Source organism: Misgurnus anguillicaudatus, chromosome 21 (assembly GCF_027580225.2).
Source record: "Misgurnus anguillicaudatus chromosome 21, ASM2758022v2, whole genome shotgun sequence".
NCBI lineage: Eukaryota > Metazoa > Chordata > Actinopteri > Cypriniformes > Cobitidae > Misgurnus > Misgurnus anguillicaudatus.
The window spans coordinates 17,915,624-17,939,948 of NC_073357.2; the positions used below are offsets into that span (position 1 = coordinate 17,915,624).

General features: G+C 36.9%; 2 long non-coding RNA genes across 3 annotated transcripts in view; both read left to right on the plus strand.

The window, feature by feature from the left end:
* The first annotated feature begins 292 nt into the window (after positions 1-292).
* LOC141353281 (uncharacterized) lies at positions 293-4,522 on the plus strand. The gene is made up of 5 exons (XR_012360302.1): positions 293-505; positions 1,121-1,276; positions 1,393-1,546; positions 1,695-1,787; positions 3,460-4,522. It is a non-coding gene; the product is annotated as an uncharacterized lncRNA (long non-coding RNA).
* A 5,796-nt stretch (positions 4,523-10,318) lies between these two features.
* Positions 10,319-24,325, plus strand: part of LOC129437069 (uncharacterized) — a 363,412-nt gene continuing 349,405 nt past the window's right edge. The window contains exons 1-3 of one of the 2 annotated variants that reach the window (XR_012360304.1): positions 10,319-10,414; positions 10,611-10,698; positions 11,311-11,415. This is a non-coding gene — a long non-coding RNA (uncharacterized lncRNA). Of the gene's footprint in view, positions 10,523-10,610; positions 10,699-11,310; positions 11,416-24,325 lie in introns of both variants that reach the window. The other variant, XR_012360303.1, reaches the window with a different exon arrangement.

The following is a 24,325-nucleotide window of genomic DNA, read 5'->3' on the forward strand; positions in this document are numbered from 1 at the left end:
TTGGTCTCAGCCCCCTAGACCCCCGTTGCCCCCTTGCTCCCTGTCATTTTTGGCCGTGGCCCACCTGGAGGGCAGAGCCTAATCTTAGTTTTAATCCCCCTTTCCCCATTTCCCCAGTACATTTTAAATATTTAATAAATAAAGATTATTTTATACTTGCCTGTTCTCGTGTTGTCTGGTCATTGGGTTGGCTTTGGGGACCTCCTCGAGGTGGAAGTAGAGAAGGGGTGTGGCTCTAGCTAAACATAGCCAGCCCCTGGGTGTGACACTTACATCAGAGCAATTGGATTACAACAAAAAGCGAATCAATTTAAGAAATTCAAAGTAAATATCTTGTGTGTTTAAATGAATTTATCATTCTGTATGATGAAATATACTATAATGTTTTGTGCATATGTTGAATTTCAAATATTTGATGTAATTAGTATTTCTGAACTGGCTTTATAGATACTGTGGACAGTCCATCATATCCAGGACTAGACAGTATCCTAGATGCCAACCACAAGTGAGTCATTTACCTTTTGTACTGCTCCGTTCACTTGTCTTGAAGTTCAATGATTAAAACTTGATAATTAGATTTTTGCAAGGATTTCGTTTTTCCTATAGCTCTGGTATTTAAAGTCTGATAATGCAGCCAGCCCTATCTTGCACCCGATGCACAGCGGACTTTCCCTTCACAGGCGCACGTTATTAAACTAGGAATGAACTTGTGCTCCCTGGGCTGTTCGGTGCAAAAAAGAAGGCGTGTTCCGGTGCAAACAATCCCTGATGCTATTTTGCAGTTCCTAATGTCTAAAGTCAGTGGCGGAATTGTTTAAAGTGTTGCTTGTGTTATTCAGATGCTATTTTAAGCAAGCATGCTTGGCCATAATGTAGAATGTGCACAACAAGCATACACTTTGATTCCCTCATCTACACGGATGCATTTTCATTTTTGCTAATCATACATTATTTCAAGGAAAATATTAAAACATTCATTGTTGTGTCCATGAAGATGTGAGAGAATTTTTATAAATCTACCTTACACATTAACCCAAATTATTATTATTTTTTTAACCAGAGCTTATTTGTGTGAGTTTCTCCCACCTTCCCTATATAATGTCAGTTCTTTGTGTTTTAGTGGAAGAAATGAAGAAAAAACAACCAAATGTGGCACTCTCATTTCACAAATGATGGACCAATCATTCCCACTACGCAGACAAGAAATTGTAAAAAACAAGGGCCTGCTGTACAGAACATGGTTAAACGATGGTCAGCACTTTTCACAAAGAGACAGGTAACCTATTTTTGTTTTCAACCAATAAAATGATGCAAATCAAAAATAAATTTAAGGTGTGTGGCTAGAAATTCAAACACTTATTGGAATGTAAATACCCCTCTCTACTTTTTCAGGTGTTTGCTGAGTTTAATAGAATCGGGAGTAAGAATCTTGAGGGAGACTTGAGGCTTTGGACCAGTATGCTCCACGTTTCATCGAACTTTTCAAAACAAAAAAGGAACTGTTGGCCAGAAGCTGGAGGAGCTGATGCAGCACATGAGCTGGCTGGTAAGTAGGTTCATTTTGCTTTTGATCTGTATGATAGTTCATCAAGTTCTAAATGAGACAATCCAGACCAACCTTTTTTATTTCCTGTCTGCTTGTGCCTTGCAATTTACTCTGTTAACTTATCTTTTCTCTCTCTGTGTATCATTAGACACCAGACGTGACAGTACTTCGCTCATTTGTCCTCAAAGGCATTTCCATTTTACTTGGTGATGACTTCAGTGAATTCTACAAGACCTCCTCTGTAAGTACTTGCACATGAGAAAAAGTTTGGTCTGCATGAATATAAAACTATACCTGTGTTGACATAGAAGATGTAATTCTATCTGCTCGATATACAATATACATTTTGTACAGTGATTAATGTATTTTGTTTAGCAATACCTACTAGGGATGTAACTGTTCACAAAATTCACGGTTTGGTTCAATACGATATGTGTTGTGCCACGGTTCAGTATATTTTTGATACAGCAAAAGGAAAGAAATGCCAGAGAAACTAACTTACGATTGGCATATGATAGTGCAATAGAATTAAAATCTCTATCGCGATAATGCCTGTAAATTACGCAGTCTACCCGCAAAATTTAGAGTCCCAAGCTATATTCATCATTCTGAATAAACGTGGCTGAAACCAGTCGATCGCAAAGGCGGTAGATCGCACATAAGTTAACTGCTGCTCCACGCGCGAAATTGGCATTATGGTCTTTAATTGTGAAACACGCAAGTCTTGAGTTGAGTTGTTGCGCCTTTCTTCTCAAATGTGTTTTTATAAATCTTATGCCAGGCCGCTGCAGCTCAGTCGTCTAACTTCCAAAATTCACCAGGATGTGCATTCTTGCCTTCACGCAGGAGCTGATCCACGGTTTGTGTGTGTGTGTGTGCGCATGCGTGAGCAAACGAGAGAGAGAGAGAGAGAGAGAGAGAGAGAGAGGCAGTGTAGTGCTGATTTGTATGCTTCTGATACTGTTGTCATTTTCTAGTAGAAGAGCCTGCGATGGGTTGAAATTACCAGAGCCATAACGGTTTACTTGTATAAAAAAATACATTTAGCAGTTTGGCTTTCCTAAGGGTCGATATAACCTGTTCTGAAACGAGTCTATTAAAATCAACACACTGCAATACATACCGCTATCGCAAGAGGCAGCAATGCATATCGCCATATGGATTTTAGGCCATATGGCCCATCTCTACTCGCGATGCACCTACATTTAAAATAACATAATATTGGTTGCAGGGAAAATGGTCTAAAGAACGGTTCAATATGAATACGCTTATCGTTACACCCCTAATACCTACACAACTAATTTTAGAGATGTAAATAGAAATAAAATGTTCCAAATAAACGTTATACATATTCATTCATTTCAAATTTAAGGAGGAGTCTAGGTTGAACAGTCAGTGTCACTGTTCAAGAATGTACACTCTAAAAACAAACGGTGCTATATAGCACCAAAAGTGGTTCTTTGCTCGTAATCATAGAAGAACCATTTTTAGTGCCATATAGCACCCGTGAAGCACCAGTGAAGCACCTGTGTAGAACCATATAGTGCTTTGTAGAACCATATGTGGTGCTATAGTGGTGCTATATGGCCCCTATATGGTTCTACACAGGTGCTACACAGGTGCTTCACCGGTGCTATATGGCACTAAAAATGGTTCTTCTATGATTACGAGCAAAGAACCACTTTTGGTGCTATATAGCACTGTTTGTTTTTTTAGAGTGTATAGACCTTATTGGATCTCCATAGCTGTAGTTTAACCAAATCAAATATATTTTGTTTGCTTTATTGTTACAATCCAATGTGAAAATGTTATCAGAGAATATGGCTTTAAATACATTACAACAATAAAAATGAATGTTTTAGACTAGCATAAATTGCAATGCTAAAGAATTTGTGTCTTTTGCATCTATACAGCAAGAGACAAGGCTCTAGAATGCATCACTGTTGGTGTCCTGACGGGGTTCAGTGAAGATAGTCCTCACGAGGGTCAAAACTTAGTGTTCCTCCAGCCCATCTCCACTGCCATCATTCTGGAGGGAGGTATTGTTATGGATAATGTTAAGAACTTGCCTCAAGTCTTTTGTTTTGGGTTACATATGCATTGCATTTGGATTACCCAAAATGCATGGCAAATACACTCAACTTCATTCGGACTGTGATGCTTGAACTGTGAAAGAAAAACCTCCCACCAAAACAGTCTTCTGGGTTAGAACAATAAAGAGATGTCAGATAGCACTTTGTAAGCTTTGCAGCCATTCATGTTCTCCTGTTATTAGAGACAGTTTGATGCTTTCATGCAACTGTAACTGATTCGTGAGTCAAAAACTGTAATGTGATCTGAACCGTGAGTTTTGTGATCCGTCACACACCCCTAGTAAAGTTAGTACACAGTGATAGCAATAAATGCATTTGTACTAATAATTGGCATAATAATTTCTTTCGGTGTTTCGGTTTCGTTTTTTCTGCCTTGGTTTCCTCTTTTTCGGTTTCGGCCAAGAATTTTCATTTCGGTGCATCCCTAACTAACATGAACAAACAATCAACAATATAGTTTTTCAGCATGTATTAATTCTTGTTAATGTTAGTTAATGTCAATACAACATAAGTTCTAGATGAGAGCTGAGTTGTCGTGGCAACCGTGACGCATCATCAGTCAACAAAGAGCAGCACAAAACTCTCATCTCTCTCAACTCTTCTCTTTTATTGTAAAAGGTTAGTAAAAATTAATATATTTAAAAGAAAAAACATTGTAATTCACACGCTTTAATGTCAAAGTAAAGTTTTTATTGAATATTTGGTAACACTTTAACATTAAAGGTAGGGTAACAGATTTGATCCTAAAACATTGTAGTTATGCTGGTTAAAAGTCTCCTGACATCCTGATAGAAATTACTGTGTTAAGTTGTTTAAATGTATTTGTAGAAATTTATGTCATCTGTGAAAGGCGTAGGACCAAAAAAATGTTCAACCAATCATAGATTTCGGTCCGAACGGACGTTTCCTTTTTTGTCCCTCATACGTAAGCGTTATTTGAATGCCCACCGTGCAGCGAGTCCAACCAGACACCATACGTCATCGGCACGTTCACGTGCACTCACCTCCTGTCTGTAAACAACGAGAATAGCAAACTTTTCTGCTGAATTGACAACCTACACAGGAGGCACAAAACGAAAGACATCTTTTATAACAACAACAGCAAAAACTGCCTGGATCAGCAAGAGCAAAAACCCAAATGAACATCAGTAACTTTACTGCTTTACCACGAGATGCAAACAGCTGCAGGAGGCAAAGGGTCTGAAAAGGGTCGTTGCACTGTTTATTTTGGTAAGATAGGTGCGCGATATGTTTGTATTGAGATGGATTCAGATAATCTACTTTGATGAAACATTGTGTTGCTTATGAAATTTGTGTTCGTTTACGGATTAGCGTAACGATATAGTTACTACGTCTACATAACCGAACATGTGCTTAAACTAATTCTGATGTAAACCAGTTGTTTATGTTGGTTAATTTAAAAATGTTATTCACTTTGTACTGCAAAGTTTTCTCACTGGTGAATGAGACATGAGATGTGACCGTCTGATCTGTGCGTGTTCATGTGTTTTGAAAGAGGTGTGACTTTGGATAGCGATTTGACTGGAGGGTGGATCTTGATTTCATTGCTAGGCGGCTACCGTTAGCATTTTTCAAAATGTGAAACCCTATCTTTAACATTAGTAATCCATTAACTAACATGAACAAACAATCAACAATATAGTTTTTCAGCATGTGTTCTTGTTAATGTTAGTTAATGTCAATACAGTATATAGTATATTTTGAAATTTAATTTAAAAATAAATGTTAAACAATATTTTAAAACCTTCAAAAATGTGTTTGTGAAAGTCTTATATTGTTCTAGCACCCCCTACAACATTTGTATTTGTAACACATCAATAAGTTGCACGGGGTTTCTTTTAATGTTTTTATTTATTTTTATTCACAAAACTTCTCAACAAAACATTGATTAAAATTAAGAGACAAATTATATGAAATTAAATTAAACTTAAATTAAACTTGAAAATTATGTCTGACCCTCTCTAATTCTCCCATCATGCTGACCTTCAATCCATTACAACGCGTTTAAAATTACAGTCTGTCTTTCGTAATAGGCTAATTGAATTAAAATAAAACATAAACAACATTACAACAATATTCAAACCCAACAATACTCAAACATAAATATAAAACAGACATTCTGTATTAGGATACATGTAAAAAAAACAATCTGATATAGCGTTTATAATAGTTGGGTGCACTAAGTTTATAAAAATCACTTTCACACCACAGACAAAATAAATAAATAAATGTATTTTAATGCATTTATATTCACATCGCATGGAAGAAAAGTTTTAAAAATGTTAAAATTAATTATATTTTAGTGTGATCACTACTTACACTATTATATTACAAAATGGCTTAGAATAGTGCATAAGTGTGCGATTTGGGACACACCTTTCAAGTCCTATTGGATAATCAAAATATTGTGCTGTAAAGTTTCCGGAAAAATGTTTAAAACTAGGGATGCACCGAAATGGAAATTCTTGGCCGAAACCAAAAACCGAAACCAAAACACCGAAATAAATTATATGCCAATTATTAGTCCAAACGCATTTATGGCTATCACTGTGTACTAACTTTACTAGGGGTGTGTGACGGATCACAAAACTCACGGTTCAGATCACATTTTTGAGGCAGGGATTGGATTATTTTTCAGATCAGCAAAAAGGGGGTGGGGGAAATCTAATAGATAAAGATAAAGATAAAAAATAATAATAATAATAAAGATATTGCAAACATTAATAAAATAGATCAAAGTTGCACATTAATAAGGGCTAACATTAGCATTAGGTACAGAAATCAAATTAAATGAGTCATAACACTGTCTTTGTATAAAATAAATTAAAGCAATAAGCCCCAAGAAGCAGTGGGTTACCAGTGCAACAGAGCGCAATTCACAACCAACACAGACGCAGCAAAGACACAATGAAAAAATGATTCAAGACTGTGGTGTTTATTTTTATAAATCAACATTCATCTAAAATATACATTAACATTTATATCGTGCAACTGTTAAGTGATGATCAAATATGCTTGGAAGCATGCTGAACTCTTTCCCCGTCAGCGTTTTTTTTTTTTTAAGTTGCCACCCAGTTTTAGTTTAATGCCTTACAGAAAAATTATATTCTTTAAATAAACATAAAATATCAAATGAAAGAACAGTCCCATCCGCTTTCCAACAACAACAACAAAAAAAAAACGTTTCATCCTACCATTTGTTCTCTTATCAGTTATCACCTCTCAAATTTTCAGCTAAAAGCGGAGATAATTCAATTTTTGTGAAGAACCTTTGTAAGAGTTCAGATTCAGAGCCCCCAAAACTTACACGTCACGCTAAATCCACCACAACGCTGTTGTGTCGAGTGAATGCATCAGTGTTTAAGTTGGGTAAGATTGGCATCTAGTGGATAATAGCGGAAATATCAATTTAAGACAAAAACAACTCGGATAACGTTTTCTCTTTATTGACGAAATGACTCAACAATATTTTTTTTACATTTATCTGGATATCGCCATAATTGTGCAAAGGTGACTGCGAAGTGGACTTCACAGGGTATTCTGCCATCTTAAGTGAGATTCCAATCCGAAGGGAGCGAACATGTTCAGTTCGAAGGGCACTGCGCACGGCATAGGGAATCAGGGAACATCGATACATCACTTCACAGGAAGTGGAGAGCGATAATCACCCAACTCTCATTGCGCGCATCACGTGATCACCCGTCGGAACGGTCAGACCGCTATGCAATTATATGACAATCGTTTAAAAACACATATACACATATTTAACCAAAAAAAGTTTACTTTCATATTTGCATGACAGTTACAGCAGGGCTTCAATTCTGTTAATAGTAATAGCAGCAATAGTCAATTAAAGTGTATAATAAACATACGTTTTTCATTACGTAGTACTCAATGTTTTTTTTGTTGTTGTATAGTGTACATATTTTAAATGTGATAGTAAATAAAAATTAAAATATGAATGTAGTCCTATATAAATTTATGTTATATCAATCTGCGCGACCCTGTCGTTGACTTTCTTTGATGACGTTTGCAGGCCGTTCCAAATGAGCAGTTATTTTTCGTGAAGTCCACTTCAACTGATATACCGTGCTCAGGGAGTAGGGAGCAGTGAACACTCCGCAGGGACCCTGTTGAATGGAACGCACCTATTATTTTTAGAGCTACAGAAGTGATTTTCTCTTTGTCTTGGGTTGTTTGATTAACATTAATGACACAGACTTATTGAGGTACTGTCTCTTTAAGACCAAATAAGCAAATACTGGTTTCTGACTGTAATCTATACTTACACTTAAGACATAAACAAATGTTTTTATTATAAAAAGAATACTGGGAGATAATTTTGTTTATGTGTGTCCTGTCAATAGAAAGATTTTATGTTCACTTGATTGCGTCTCACTCGTGTGTGCACTATTGAGGGCACTTAAATGCGCGCGCACACACAGAGACTGAGGGCGAATCCCAAACAGCACAGCATAAAAACATTACGTTGTTTATCATTGCTTTATTCGGCAAATGTATGTTAATGGACTACAGCAGGGCTATTCAATTAGTTTGTCGTGGGGGCCAGTTCATAAAAAGTATCTTAAATGAGGGGCCGGAGATATAACAGTGATGATGACTAAATTTTTCTACATTTAAACATATTCATGTTGTATTTTAAAACTGCATAACAACAAAATCAGTGCATTGTACAATAGGCTTTTTCTACAAGCATGTATTTTGAAACTGCATTCAACAACATTAGTGCATTGTTAGATGTCAAAGTAGGCCTTTTCTACATCCAGACATGTTTGTTGTATTTTAAAATTGCATAACAACATAAGTAAGATGCCCAAGTAAGCTTTATTCTACATTTAAATAGGTAAATAAGATCCATATCACACTCATTGAGAATTTTAACTCATTTACTCACTTCAGTGCACATAACAAAAAAGTTTATAATATGGAACATAATTCTTTTATGCTGTTTTTGTCAAAAGCTAATTATTACAGTAGCCCTTTTTAAACTACAACAGCCATCTTAATAACTGGCAAACAGTAGGCTACCTTCTAATAAACAGAATATGTTTTTAGATTTCGCAAGAGCAGTAAAATCAGGTGTATGTTTGTCAGCATGATACGCATACAGTGGTGCAGGTTTCTGTGCTGTGAGCGATGGGCGACTAACTGTTACTCGTTTTAGTTGCATTCTTGTGTGAGAACGATGACTCGCATAATATTTGAGCCTTTGTCTGCTTTGAATTTTGGAGAAACGGCAGGATCTTTTTGTCTAGTTCACAAAATCGTTTCAACGAGTTTCCTTTATCTAACGTTAATGTCATTGTGGATAAGCATAAACATATCAGACAACAATTGTCGGAAAAGGCAGTGTTTTAAGCTGAAAATACAACAAATAAAGTTAAAACAACCATAGAGTCCGGTCTCTTAACTCACCACTGTCTGTCAGCTATCGCGTCTTGAGACGCGGGCACGAGCGGGGGAGGCGATCGCTTTGAACTTGTGGACAAAAGCGCGAATATAATCACGTGACACAGCTGCTCGCACCAGTCACGTGACTCGCGCTCTGCAGCTCATGCTGCATGAAACAGACGCACGCGCATCAACTCGTAACTGTACGGCCCGTTGTCTAACTTACTAAATTTATTTTAGAGATGTCTTTTTTACAGACTACATAAAGGGCCGGATCAAATTACCTTGGGGGCCGGGTTTGGCCCGCGGGCCGCCAATTGAATAGCCCTGGACTACAGTATGAGACACATTTGCGCAACTCTCTCTTAAGTTTACACACCAAGAGTTCTGATCTTTGAAGGGCATACTGTGATGATCACGTCTGGACCGGACACATTCAACCGCATATGCCTCTGTGCGTACAGACAACTGCTCACTTTAGCGCCTTTTTGCGGTTAAATACATCCACATCGCATACATGTTGCTTCAGACAAGCACGTGCAGGTCGCGGTTTCTGTTTGCGTCATCACAACATTTTGGCCGTATTGTTTCGGTGATAAATGTCTTGTCGGTGGCCGAATATTCGGTGCATCCCTATTTAAAACCATTTTAAAAAAAGAGACTTCATCCTTATGACAATGAAACCAGTGATATAGTGAATTATGTTGTATTTTTATATTGTATATTGATGTTGAGTGTTTTTTGCATTAAGTTCTAGATGAGAGCTGAGTTGCCGTGACAACCGTGACGCATCATCAGTCAACACAGAGCAGCACCAAACTCTCAACTCTTTCAACTCTTCTCTTTTATTGTAAAAGGTTGGTAAAAAATTATTACATTTCAAAGAAAAAACATTGTAATTCACACGCTTTAATGTCAAAGTAAAGTTTTTATCGAATATTTGGTAACACTTTAACATTAAAATTAGTAAATCCATTAACTAACATGAAAAAACAATCAACAATTTAGTTTTTCAGCATGTATTCTTGTTAATGTTAGTTAATGTCAATACAGTTATTCATGTTAGTTCATGGTGCATGAAATAGTTTTTCTATAACAGTTTTTCTTACAGTATATATTGTATATTTAGAAGATTAATTTCAAAATAAATTTATTTTTAAAGCATTTATATTTATATTGCATGTGAGACAAGTTTTGAATATCTTAAAATAAATTATGTTTTCAACTGCAAAATACTTATACTTATAGATGGGTTGCTCGGCGACGTTATAACTGTTTGCGCGCGCAACCGAGAGGCAGAAAGAAGAGCCGTGCCTTGTGTTGTACGCTAGTAGCGGTGTCTGTAAGTCAAAATGCCAAGGAGTTGTTGCATGGATAATAGTACCAACAGAGCCAGTGCTGGGTGCCTGATGTTTACATACCAGTAGATGTGACTTACGTTACTATGAAGGTAAATTAGTTGCAAAACTTGACAGCTTGTAAATTTTTATGTGAGAACTTGCAAAAAAATATTTGTACTTGTATATTAATGTTTACAGTCACAGTCCCGATGTGAAGACCTTCAAAATCTGACGTTGAATGCTGAGATGTGCACTCGTGGACAGTAAAGTTTTGAAAATGTTAAAAGTAATTATATTTTAACTGCTAAAATATACTTAAAATTTTATATTTTAAACATACTTGTACATTTTATAAAACATTTATATTTTGGCCAGGATTTTTTTTTTTTTTTTTGCTGTATAGGTTGTAAAACTGCCCCTGAAATACATTTTATGAAAATTTAAACTAAATATTTTTTCAAATAGATAGAATATTAAATAAAGCTTTGCTTTTTACAAAATGTATTTAGCATGTATTTAAAACATATTTTTGGCCAGAGAAATTTATTTTTTTGCCATATGGGAAGCCGCGACTGTTGATTGTATTAATTTCCAGCGTTGCACTCTTGCAGTGCATCATCCAGATACTTAATTTACACTTTATTTTTGGGTATTTTTATTGTGAAAACTTACACTATTATACTAGAAAATGGCTTAGCATAGTGCATAAGTGTGCGATTTGGGACACACCTTTCAAGTCCTATTGGATAATCAAAATAGTGTGTCATTAAGTTTCAGGAAAAATGTTTAAAACCATTTAAAAAGAGAGACTTTATCCTATTGACAGTAAAACCAGTGATATAGTAAATTATGTTGTATTTTTATATTGTATATTGATGTTGAGTGTTTCTGCATTAAGTTCTAGATGAGAGCTGAGTTGTCGTGGCAACCGTGACGCATCATCAGTCAACAAAGAGCAGCTCCAAACTCTCAACTCTCTCAACTCTTCTCTTTTTTGTAAAAGGTTAGTAAAAATTATTACATTTCAAAGAAAAACATTGTAATTCACACGCTTTAATGTCAAAGTAAAGTTTTTATCGAATATTTGGTAACACTTTAACATTAACATTAATAAATCCATTAACTAACATGAACAAACAATCAACAATATAGTTTTTCAGCATGTATTAATTAATTCTTGTTAATGTTAGTTAATGTCAATACAGTTATTCATGTTAGTTCATGGTGCATTTATAACAGTTTTTCTCAGTTGCTTTGGAGCTTAAAATGTATGCATGCATTTCTCAGAACAATCTGTACTGCACAACATTATGGATGTCCTGCAAAAGCCTGTAACTTGTTCAAAATCCTTACTGTAGGTCATCTCTTAAAAGTAAATTTTTACGTCAGTGAACATTAGAGGTCGACCGATATGGCTTTTTCTCTGGCCGATGCCGATATTTAGAAATCAGGGCAGCCGATGGCCGATATGTTTGGCCGATTTTCAATATGTACATAATCAAAATGTTCTCATCATCAGCAGATATTTTAAATGTAAAAATGTCACTATTTAAGTCAAAGTATTAAAAAAAATTATGACTGGTGGCGATGTACTGCATTTTTTTTAAAAATAGCGTAAGATTTTTTTTTTTTTTGACATGTGGCTAGCCCAATCACATCTTAAAAAACTTTTCCGGCATTTTTTATGGAGCATGCAGCGTCGGTGTCCGTCTGTCAAAATAAGAGACGAGGGAGAAGTGAGTGGACCTCGGTAAGCAGAACTGCTTTAGATATCCCATTGATAAAAGTCATTCAACAACACAAGTTTTCAACTGTTTTCAAAATCATGGTGATAACAGTGCAATAAAATACAGTGTGGGCAGAATTATTAGGTTGGTACGTCGAACTTTTGTTCACAGTTTTTATCAAACTTTTACTAATTCCAAACCAAATTCATTTTAATTACCATTCATTTTGTAAATAAGCATTTATAAGTAATATATTATTGTTAAGGATGGTTGGAGAAAAAAACACCTTATTTTCAGGTGTGCAGAATTATTAGGCACATTTTCTTTTACAGGTAAAATGGGCCAAGAAAGGTTTAACACACATTGGAAAATTCATTATTTTATGTCCATAGAAAAGGCATCATGCTATGGAAGTTGCAAAATTGAGGTGTGATAATTAGACTAGAAATCCTGATTGGGAAAGCAGGGTCACAAAAATAGGATGAAAGGAAAATATATATAGAAAAATGAATGGTAGTTATTAAAATTGCTGTGGTTTGGAATTGGTAAAAGGTGTTTAGAAAAAAATCTGATCAAAATTTTCTGCAGACACTCTAATGAATCGTGGCTGCGACTACATTGTAACATTTATCAGGTCTCAGTGTTATCATAAGGTGGTCAGAATGGTTAGTTTACACATTGTGCACACTGGCTAAGACAATTAGCAGATTTTTAAAACCTGCAAAGCCTTCTACAGTGCTTGCATTTATTGTAATGTCACGTGTCAGCTCTTATACTTTTCTACTTAATCATTATGGGGTTGTATTTAAGATCCTATGTAGTGGGGCCGGTCTGGGCCAAAATGCCAGGGCCGATTTTTCGTCCCAGTCCAGCCCTGGCTATAAGTGACTGATTGTGCTGACAGTGACGTCTTGTGAGTTTAGTGTTGGGACAGATCTGTTGTTTCAACCGTTCATTCAAACGAATCCATTCAAAGGAGTCAGTTCGCGAATCGGACGCGTGGTGTTGTAATCCAGGCTGAGCAGCGCAAAACTGTAAACAAACTGTTACTGTAACAACACGAAAAACATTTCCTCGGTGGATATGATTTGGTCGACCGACCTTTCGCCATCGAGTCAGTTTTGTTTTGAGTAATAAAAGCAGGGAGACAGCGCGCGGCTCTACTCTCTCTATCACGCAAACAAAGATCATCATCACTCATTAATCAAATGAAATGAGCACGTTAATCCTATACTAACCAACCGCAGAAGCGCAGAAACAGCCTGACAGTCTGAGGCCGGAAGTGGGCCTTATAAGGCATTCCGCTACTTCTGTGTCGTTGTAAATAGTACAGTGATATGATTATGCAGGCATGCAGGTTTTCTGTCTTCTATGCTCTGTACGGACGCTAACTTTGATAGAAAATCATACCCATTATATCAATAGCATGGACTGTGATCAAGACCCACGTCGATAAAAAAAATGCAGGGCTTGCACAGAGCGATTCACTCGACATCAAAGTACCGTGAGATCAGAGTGCGTGTTGTGCTTGTTTTAAGAAATGTATTAAAAAGATTTAATTCAAAAATATATATTTATGATATTTGAAATGCAACTGTATATTATTTATAAATATATTGGGCGATTTCAGAATGACTGAGGCACTTTTTGACATTTGAGATGAATTATATTTTATATATACACACACGTATGTATGTAAGTTATGTCTGTTTATGTATTTGTGTAAAATAATTTTTTCTTTTTTTAGTTAAATGTATAGTTTATTACCAATTTTTTATGTGTCATAAATGAATAAAAATAAATGTAACACAAATCTTAGAAAATAAAGTTTGAGCATTTGATTTGAATGAAAAAACATTTTAATAGATTTTAACGTTTAATAATTCTCCGTCCATATCCGAGATTACAACTCCACCACTTCCGGCCTCAGACTGTCAGGATGGGGCTGTCAGTCTCAGACTGTCATGACGTATGGTTCTGCGCGTCTGCAGTTGGTCCTATCTCCGTTAATCTTTGCACGGACAGTGCACCGCGAGACATAAGCCCGTCGCGCTGTTGTACTGGCTGCTTAATCCCGCAATCATTTACTAAAGCTGTTTGTGAACAAGGCACGGCTGCACACACACAGGAGTGATCTGCTTGCAGCAAGAGGCAGCGTCACGAGTTCTACAACAGCGCTTCTAATCTGAGAAATGCTCCAAAGAGACTGAGAAAAACTGTAATAAGTAAAAAATGTGTTATATACAGTCATGTGATGAAGACAAATGCAATTTGGCATTTCCAATTCATCTAACCTACACAGCAAAATCCCCAGAGTTTAATCAACTCTGCTGGTTGTACATATTGTCCCAATCTTACAGAGTGTTAAAAAGTAACCCTGACGCAAAGTTAAAAGCTGCAATCTGTATCTTTATCCTCTCTATCACCATCTGTGTTTGAAACCTAAATTGCATTTTACATCTAACTTGTAGAATTTTTTTCTTAACTTAGGTTTAGATGTTGGCTGTTTCATTTAAAGTCATCATTATTGTGATCAGTGGTTGTTTTAGTAGGACTTGACTCTTGGTTGCTAATTTTTCCAACTGCTATAACTATGTTTGTTTAAAACATGTTTTGTTATAGCAAAGAGTAAAGAGAGTGGCTAACCGCACACTGATCCACTTGTGACAATAAGTCTACAAAAAGTCTACAAAAACATAATTTTTATTAATAAAGTGCAAAGTGCACGTGAATATAAAAACAGACAAGGCGAGCAAACGTTTCAGCTCTTGCTTTCCTCAGTGCTCGATTAACAAACAAGATTCACCCTTTTTGAACAAGTCAGTAATTGAGGTCAATCAGCTGAAAGCAATTATCTCAAGTAAGTAATTTGTGAACAATTATCTCAGGTCAGTGATTACCTCATTGATCACTTAAGCAAAATTCACAACCAGTTACAACAACATTTAGAAGGAAATATGAGACATGAACTGTAGAGAATAGTTGAATTTTACAAAAAACATGATAGTTCAAGTTCTTCATTCATACCCTCAGGAAATAAAGATTTCAGTTCCAATATCCAAAAAGTCTCCCTTTGGAGTAATTTTCTGTCTCCATCACCACCTCTCCTGTGGGGGAGAATCCTCTCGATGCCCAGGAACTTCATGTCAGCTGGAGAGTGATTGGCAGACTTGAAATGACGAGAAATTGAAGATGTATCATCCTGTCTTCTAATAGCACTAGTGTGTTCAATTATTCTTGTGCGTAATGCACGTGTAGTTTTCCCAACATACAGTTGTGAACATGGACAAACGATGATGTAAATCACATGTGTGCTTTTGCAGGTAATCAATTGTCTAATCTTGTATGTTTGTAGTGTACGAGGATGTGTGAATGATTTACATTTAACATACTTAGTACAAGAAGAACAATTGTGACATGGGAAGTTGCCTTGGGCATGGATGAGAGTGGTTGGAGACGAGATTTGGGTATCAGCATGGACCAGTTTGTCCCTCAAATTAAAGCTCCTGGAGAAAACACAAAGTGGGTGATCATTAAATATATTCAATAATTGAGGATCACTTTGAATAATATGCCAATGTTTCTTGATGATGTTTTTGATATCATTGCTCAATGGACTATATGTGGATTTGAAAGTACATGAAAAACTCTTGTTTTTTGTATCTTTAGTCAAGTTGGTCTCCTCGTGTCTTTGTATTTTGGAGACCTTCTTAAGAGCATTATCAAGCCACTTGTTAGGATAGCCCTGTGATTTAAAGTCCATGTACATAGTCTGAGCTTTCGACTCAAAGTCATCTCTCCTGGAACAGATACGATGGAGTCTCAAGAATAGTGATCGACCGATTTATCGGCCGGCCGATACATCGGGCCGATTTTAGCAGGTTTTAGGTGTATCGGCATCGGCCGATGCGCGGCTTGCGTTCGCCGATAGTTTTTCCCCGGCATTAATTACAGACAGGCATCCACAGGCAGCTCTGTGTTGCTTGAGAGCTGCCTGCAGCCCGTGCATTGCCCCTCCCCCCACTAGCAGAGCGGAGCTCTGGAAGCCTGCTCTGGTAAGTTTTAAACTTCAAAGCATCTTTTAACTGTTTGACTGAAATATTGCCATATACTTTGAACGTGTAAACACGTTACTCTATATGTGCGTGCAACCATAGCTAAGTTTGGTGATCCAAATGGAAAACGCGAATGCCTATAAAACTGCTTGCCATTGTATTTAGGGAGCCTCAAATAGCTTTTAGGCTAACCGTATGCATACGGCAGCTGTTACGAGCACTGGTCATTGGATTAAATAATGCTGACGTTGTTCCGTGATTTTGTGGTATTTGTAGGAGTTTTATTCAGCGACCACCAGTCTGACGTTTGGTGCTCATAATGCCTCAAGCGAACGCAGGTCATGTGATCAACCGAACAGCTGATCGTAGCTGGACAGGGTGGGTTTTAATTCTCATCTCCATAAATATATGTAGTAGTAAAAGGCTAAAAATCAATAGTTTGATAGCTGATAGTTTCTCGTCATTGTGGAGAGCGCAGTTCATGGTTGCATACGTTCATGGTTGTTAACGCGGAATTTCGCGGAATTTTCGTCAGCGAAAAAAATAAGAAATTTGACGCTAAGCACTTAGTTCTGAGCAGTTCCCACATGACTGTTATGTGACCCGAGAAGTGTTATTTTGTAAGTTTTTTCAACATTTCCGTTCATTAAGAGCGCAAAGGTACATGCACTCTCTCATCCATGTCTCTCTCACTGCACCTCTCTCACGTGCACGCGCTCTACTATCTGACCGAAGTCCGAACACAAATCCTCATGTATTTGTTCAGTTTTATGCGTTTCAAGCGAGCTGAGGCAAACTAACTATCCCTCGCATTTATTATAGGACCCTAGGGTGTGTGAGGTACAGAAGTGGGTAATGCATGTTATTCACAATTCTTTTTAAGTTGTTTTTTGATCAGTATTGCTGTTTACATTTCCCTTGTCTTCTTATGAAAGACATTTGCTCTACAAGAGATTAAGTTAAGTGCACTAAAACTTAGACCTAAGCATTAAATAGGTTGTAAATAGGTGGTTAGTTTCAAGGAAAAAGTACAGTGTTCCCCTTGTTATGCTGCTTGGTTCCTGCTACTGTGTGCAATAGTGTACTTATTTTATTTATGCTTAGTATTTTCAGCAGCACTGAATTTTCTTACTTGTTCTACCTCACCTGTTTTTACTATTTGTTAAATATAGTTCAATAAATGTTCTTTTTTTAAATTAAAGCAACACTAAAGAACTCTGGCTCTTTGCTCCCCCTACAGATTAGAAGCGTAATTGTTCATTACCACTGTCGTAAATACTGCAGCATAGCTGGCTCTGATTGGATTGTAGGTCTGCCGTAAAGCAAGTTTTTGTAGTTTTCACTCGAACTACAGGACCGCTACCCGACGGTTGGAAACTTCTTTAGTGCGGTTTTGGCCGATAGAGGGCTGCAAAGCGAATGTGAAAGTGCCATTCACCCTGTTTTGTGTGGATGAACCACTGAAACTTTTTTGGAAACGTTATTTTAAGGTAAAAAAACCTCTTTGGTGTTGCTTTAAGAGTTGTAACATTTGGTTTTATCATTGTGTCAGTTTTATAATGTAAACTGAATGAGCAAAAGCAGTATCGGCTCCAAATATCGGCTAAAGAAAATCGGCAGCCTGTATCGGTCATCGGCTAAGGCTGATGGAAAAAAATCGGTATCGGCATCGGCACAAAAAAAATCCATATCGGTCGATCCCTACTCAAGAATTGACTGTATGGTAAGCCACGTTTTAGGGGCGTTGGGTGAGCACTATTGGCATGAAGAAGACTGTTCTTGGCTGTATCTTTTCTATAGAGGGAAGAGACTATATGGTTGTCTACAATTGAAATAGAGGTATCTGAGAAGTTGACATCTGTGATCCCCACATGATAGGTAAATTTGATAGAGGGCCTGAGACAATTCATATATAGGACAAATGCTTCAAAGTCACTTTCAGATCCCTTGTAAATAACAAAGCAGTCATCAATGTATCTCTTGAATAAGATAATGTTGTCAAGGAAAGGATTGTTATTAAAGACATACAAGTCCTCCAAAAAACCCAAATATAAATTTGCATAATCAGGAGCCATAGTTGCCCCCATGGCTGTGCCCTCAACTTGTAGATAGTATTTGTTTTCAAATAGAAAGTAGTTTTTAGTGAGCACCATTTTGGCCATATCAGTAATAAATTTGGTCGGAAGACCCTCATCATCATAGCGCAGGTCAAGAAAATGTTAGAGAGTGGTTCCTGATTATGCAAATTTATATTTGGGTTTTTTGGAGGACTGTATGTCTTTAATAACAATCCTTTCCTTGACAACATTATCTTATTCAAGAGATACATTGATGACTGCTTTGTTATTTACAAGGGATCTGAAAGTGACTTTGAAGCATTTGTCCTATATATGAATTGTCTCAGGCCCTCTATCAAATTTACCTATCATGTGGGGATCACAGATGTCAACTTCTCAGATACCTCTATTTCAATTGTAGACAACCATATAGTCTCTTCCCTCTATAGAAAAGATACAGCCAAGAACAGTCTTCTTCATGCCAATAGTGCTCACCCAACGCCCCTAAAACGTGGCTTACCATACAGTCAATTCTTAAGACTCCATCGTATCTGTTCCAGGAGAGATGACTTTGAGTCGAAAGCTCAGACTATGTACATGGACTTTAAATCACGGGGCTATCCTAAAAAGTGGCTTGATAATGCTCTTAAGAAGGTCTCCAAAATACAAAGACACGAGGAGACCAACTTGACTAAAGATACAAAAAACAAGAGTTTTTCATGTACTTTCAAATCCACATATAGTCCATTGAGCAATGATATCAAAAACATCATCAAGAAACATTGGCATATTATTCAAAGTGATCCTCAATTATTGAATATATTTAATGATCACCCACTTTGTGTTTTCTCCAGGAGCTTTAATTTGGGGGACAAACTTGTCCATGCTGATACCCAAATCTCGTCTCCAACCACTCTCATCGATGCCCAAGGCAACTTCCCATGTCACAATTGTTCTTCTTGTACTAAGTATGTTAAATGTAAATCATTCACACATCCTCGTACACTACAAACATACAAGATTAGACAATTGATTACCTGCAAAAGCACACATGTGATTTACATCATCGTTTGTCCATGTTCACAACTGTATGTTGGGAAAACTACACGTGCATTACGCACAAGAATAATTGAACACACTAGTGCTATTAGAAGACAGGATGATACATCTTCAATTTCTCGTCATTTCAAGTCTGCCAATCACTCTCCAGCTGACATGAAGTTCCTGGGCATCGAGAGGATTCTCCCCCACAGGAGAGGTGGTGATGGAGACAGAAAATTACTCCAAAGGGAGTGTTTTTGGATATTGGAACTGAAATCTTTATTTCCTGAGGGTATGAATGAAGAACTTGAACTATCATGTTTTTTGTAAAATTCAACTATTCTCTACAGTTCATGTCTCATATTTCCTTCTAAATGTTGTTGTAACTGGTTGTGAATTTTGCTTAAGTGATCAATGAGGTAATCACTGACCTGAGATAATTGTTCACAAATTACTTACTTGAGATAATTGCTTTCAGCTGATTGACCTCAATTACTGACTTGTTCAAAAAGGGTGAATCTTGTTTGTTAATCGAGCACTGAGGAAAGCAAGAGCTGAAACGTTTGCTCGCCTTGTCTGTTTTTATATTCACGTGCACTTTGCACTTTATTAATAAAAACTATGTTTTTGTAGACTTTTTGTAGACTTAGGCTCTGTTTACACGTACATGGTTATTTTTAAAAACTGAGAGATTTACCTTCGTTTGTGCCCCTCGTTTACACGCAAACGGAGAACTCGCCTCTGAAATCGATTGTTTCTAAAAACTCCGGCCAGAGTGGAGATCTTAAAAATCTTCGGTTGCACGGTTGCATGTAAACTGAGACAAACTGATGTTTAATCAGGCAACGTCACAGAGTATGCGCCAGAGCTCGCACCTACGTCAAAAGTGCGACCTATGTTTACATGTGACTGCTACTCTGAACGCTTCCAAGATCACATTTATGTTCCTGCAAACTCGTTTCATGTGTTTATATTTGCAAATACAGCTGCTCCATTATGTCGAGGAGCAGAGACGAGTGCTCGGAGGTCAGCAATTTTACGCGTGTTTGACTTCATGCGGCGCTGCAAAAACCGACAGACGGATGATGTCAAAGTACCGCGAGAGCAATTCAAAATTAGACCTCTACGTGTGATTCGTGGGCTTGAGCTTCTCTTGATGGCATATATGCACGGGTACGTGTACATAAACACTTTTCTGAAAACTGACATGTGTGCACGATATTATTTTTGAAACCGGAGAGCTTGAAATGTCCGTTTATGAAAATAGCCGCCCACGTGTAAACATAGCCTTATTGTCACAAGTGGATCAGTGTGCAATTAGCCACTCTCTTTACTCAATGGCTCGTTTGGCTCCACGCACCTGAAGTACATGGACTTATAACTAAGTACACTTCTTTGGTTGGAGCGCTACATATCTTCCTTTGTTATAGCAAAGAAAATACAACAGCACAATTCCATAGTGGTGTTAGTACATAAAGTCTAAACATCATCAGCATCTAGAAAACTTATGTGCAGGTGTAGTGTTTGCACACAATTCAATTCAATTCAATTTTATTTATATAGCGCTTTTCACAATTTGGTAATTGTATCAAAGCAGCTCTACATAATAGATGCAGTGAAAAGCACAGAAAATCGACAGATAGCACAACATAATAAACGATAGCACAAGCAGTTAAATTTGCTGCGGCTATAAATCAACATTATAAGCAAACGTATTACTAATGTAACGTATAGAAGTTAAGCCCAAAAAGGCTGCCTCCCCGGGTTGAAAAACCCCCTAGTAGGGTTGCCGCGGTGAGGAAAATTTCCCACCGGTTAATCGACGAGTGACATCACCGGTTATTCCGGTGTCACTGTGTAAGGGCTTTTAAATAGCTTATTAATGCGTGCGCCTTATACTTTCACTTTCGAAATAAGCGGCAATTGGCAATTCAGCGTCTATTGCTGGAATGGACAAAAAACAACACACTGATAATAAACACAGAACTTTTATTAGCACAACGTTTAAATAAGTAATAAATAAATAAATAATAAACGAATATAAAATAAAAACTTCAAAAATGACCTTAGCCTACATAAATGGTAGCACTCTAAAAAAAGTCAAACACAATAAATTGCCTCTTTTAACCCCCAGTCATGTAGAGCCTCCTGCAAAGCATCGGCTAAGTTAGCGGCAGTGTGGTCCTCGGGCAAAAAACTAGTTTGGAGGCATTTTGACACCAGTTTCCATTCCGTGTCAATGAAATGGAATGTCAGTGACATGTACACTGTAAAAAATGTCTGTAGAAATTACAGTATTAATGGGTATTTCTGGCAACTAGCTGCCAGTAACTTACTGTAGATTTTACATTTATGTTATTTACTGGCAACATTTTGTTCAAAGTTAAATGAACATGAAACATTTTTTGACTTTATCTTCTACAGTAAGTTACTGGCAACCTGCTGCAAAATTACAGCAAATTTTTTAGAGTGTAAGGTGTCATTTTTGTGCTCGACCACATGTCTGTTGTGAGTAAAAAATTGTCGACTGATGAAATAGCGTGTTGCAGCTCACCACGGATACGTTTGTAGGCACGTGGGATAGCTGTGTTGGAGAAATATGAACGCCCGGGCAATTCATACTGGCTGTCGAGTGTGGTTATTAGGTCTTTGAAAGATTGTTTTTCAACCGTGTAGACAGACACCATTTCTTTGCAGATATACTTTGTCACTGCATCAGTGCATTTGTTCCACCTCACACTGTCCCTCTTATATTTTGCGCATCGCGCAAATGCAGTACTAATTGAGGGTTGTACCTGTGTATCTGGCTTCTGGGGTCGATTTTTTACTGCGGTGCCCATTTTGGCAGCCTCATCCTTGTGGTGAGCTTGAAGGTGCGTGTATAAATTAGTCGTGTTTCCTCCAGATGCTGCAACCTTTGCCAGGCAAAGTTTGCAGATTGCCTCATTGACGTTTTCAGGTTCATCATGCTGACCTTCAATCCATTACAACGTGTTTAAAATTACAGTCTGTCTTTCGTAATAGGCTAATTGAATTGAAACAAAACATAAACAACATTACAACAATATTCAAACACAACAATACTCAAACATAAATATAAAATAGACATTCTGTATTAGGATACCTGTAAAAAACAATCTGATATAGCGTTTATAATAGTTGGGTGCACTAAATTTATAAAAACCACTTTCACACCGCAGACAAAACAAATAAACAAATGTATTCTTTAAAGCATTTATATTCACATCGCATGGGAGAAAAGTTTCGAAAATGCTCAAATCAATTACACCTTAACTGCAAAAATATACTTATAATGTTACATTTTAAAAAATGTTTCCATATGGGTCGCCGCGACTGTTGATTGTAATAATTTCCAGCGTTGCACTCTTGGAGTTCTTACAATGCAGCGCAATGCACGACGAACTTTTGTTAGTTTCCACCCTGCACAATTATAATTTTCACGTTTAGCGCCGCGTTGTTTAAATAGCAAATGCATTTGCCCCCCCTTTTGCGCCCATGGGCGTTCTGGTCTAAAAACGAGGTGTGTTCAGGCGCATTGTTGGCGCGTTGCTATTTTGAGGCAACTAAAATAGACTACGCCATTGACCAACAAAAACCTGTTCTAAAGTCTACAGTCAATGGCCCAATATGTTTTTTTGTTATTTAAAGAGCGCATTAGTAATATGCGCATAAACGGGATGACAACACGGGTTTGCTTAACACATACATGAATGCGCAGCAGCACAAAAACGCTTTTAAATATGAAAGATTAAAGGATTGAATGTAAAAGATTATTATTGAGTATCTTGGACATAAATGAGGACTAATTATGAGACGTTAGAAGGCACAAAGAGCTGCTTCACCTGCAGCCTGGTAAGTAAATAAATGCTTTGCTTTAAACAAATGCATCTGTTTTTAAATGTTTTTTTTAAATGCTACCTCACGGATTTATTGTATATGATGACTCTGTACCTGTGGATATAGTTAGATGAAAAACATTTTTAAGTAATGATTAAAAAAAACTGACGCTGTCCAAGTGCTGAAACATGCGGAGGGCCGTTTGTAAATTCTTTATCTCCTGTTTGTTACAAATAAAGTATTTTTACAGTAAACCTTTTCTTACATACTCGTAAATTATTTTTTGATGATATTGGATAGCCATACATTTAAAGCAATTAAAACCCTGCTATTTTACTTCCATGACTAAAAGAAAACGGGTTTTAAAGGTTTTAATGAAAAAAATAACAATTTCTATACAAGTGAAAAACAACACAATTATTTAACATTAATCTTAAACTGGGGATCTTCTTCCTCCGCTTAGTTTTTCAGTTTACAAAAACTGACATAGGGCCAGCGCAACTGGCTTTTAAAGGAGATGAGAGCTAAGACTCTCATTGGTTTATTGCACGTTATGCCCAAAATCCTCCCATTAATCATTTAAAAAATAGGACCAACCCTATTCGACCATGTGCTCGGCGCACAAACCATTTTTTTCCGTCGTTAAATTAGTAAAAGTGCATTCGGACACGCCCATTTAGACGTTGCGCTGTGTGCTTTAGACAGTGCGCTTAGATTGTTAAAATAGGGCCCTTGGAATGCATCATCCAGATACTTAAAGTACACTTTATTTTTGGGTATTTTTATTGTGATCACTACTTACACTATTATACTAGAAAATGGCTTAGAATAGTGCATAAGTGTGCGATTTGGGACACACCTTTCAAGTCCTATTGTTGATAAGTTTTGTGAATATAAATAAATAAGAACATTAAAAGAAACCCCGTGCAACTTATTGATGTGTTACAAATACAAATGTTGTAGGGGGTGCTAGAACAATATAAGACTTTCACAAACACATTTTTGAAGGTTTCAAAATATTGTCTGGTATTGTTACCGGCAAAATAATCCAGATATGAATGTTTTCCAATATGCGCTAAAGGTACAGTAAGCTATTATTAGAGTAATAAGTTATTTTACCCTTTTATGTTCATGCCCAGTGTGTGTTAATGGTCATGTTTCATGTGTTTATGATC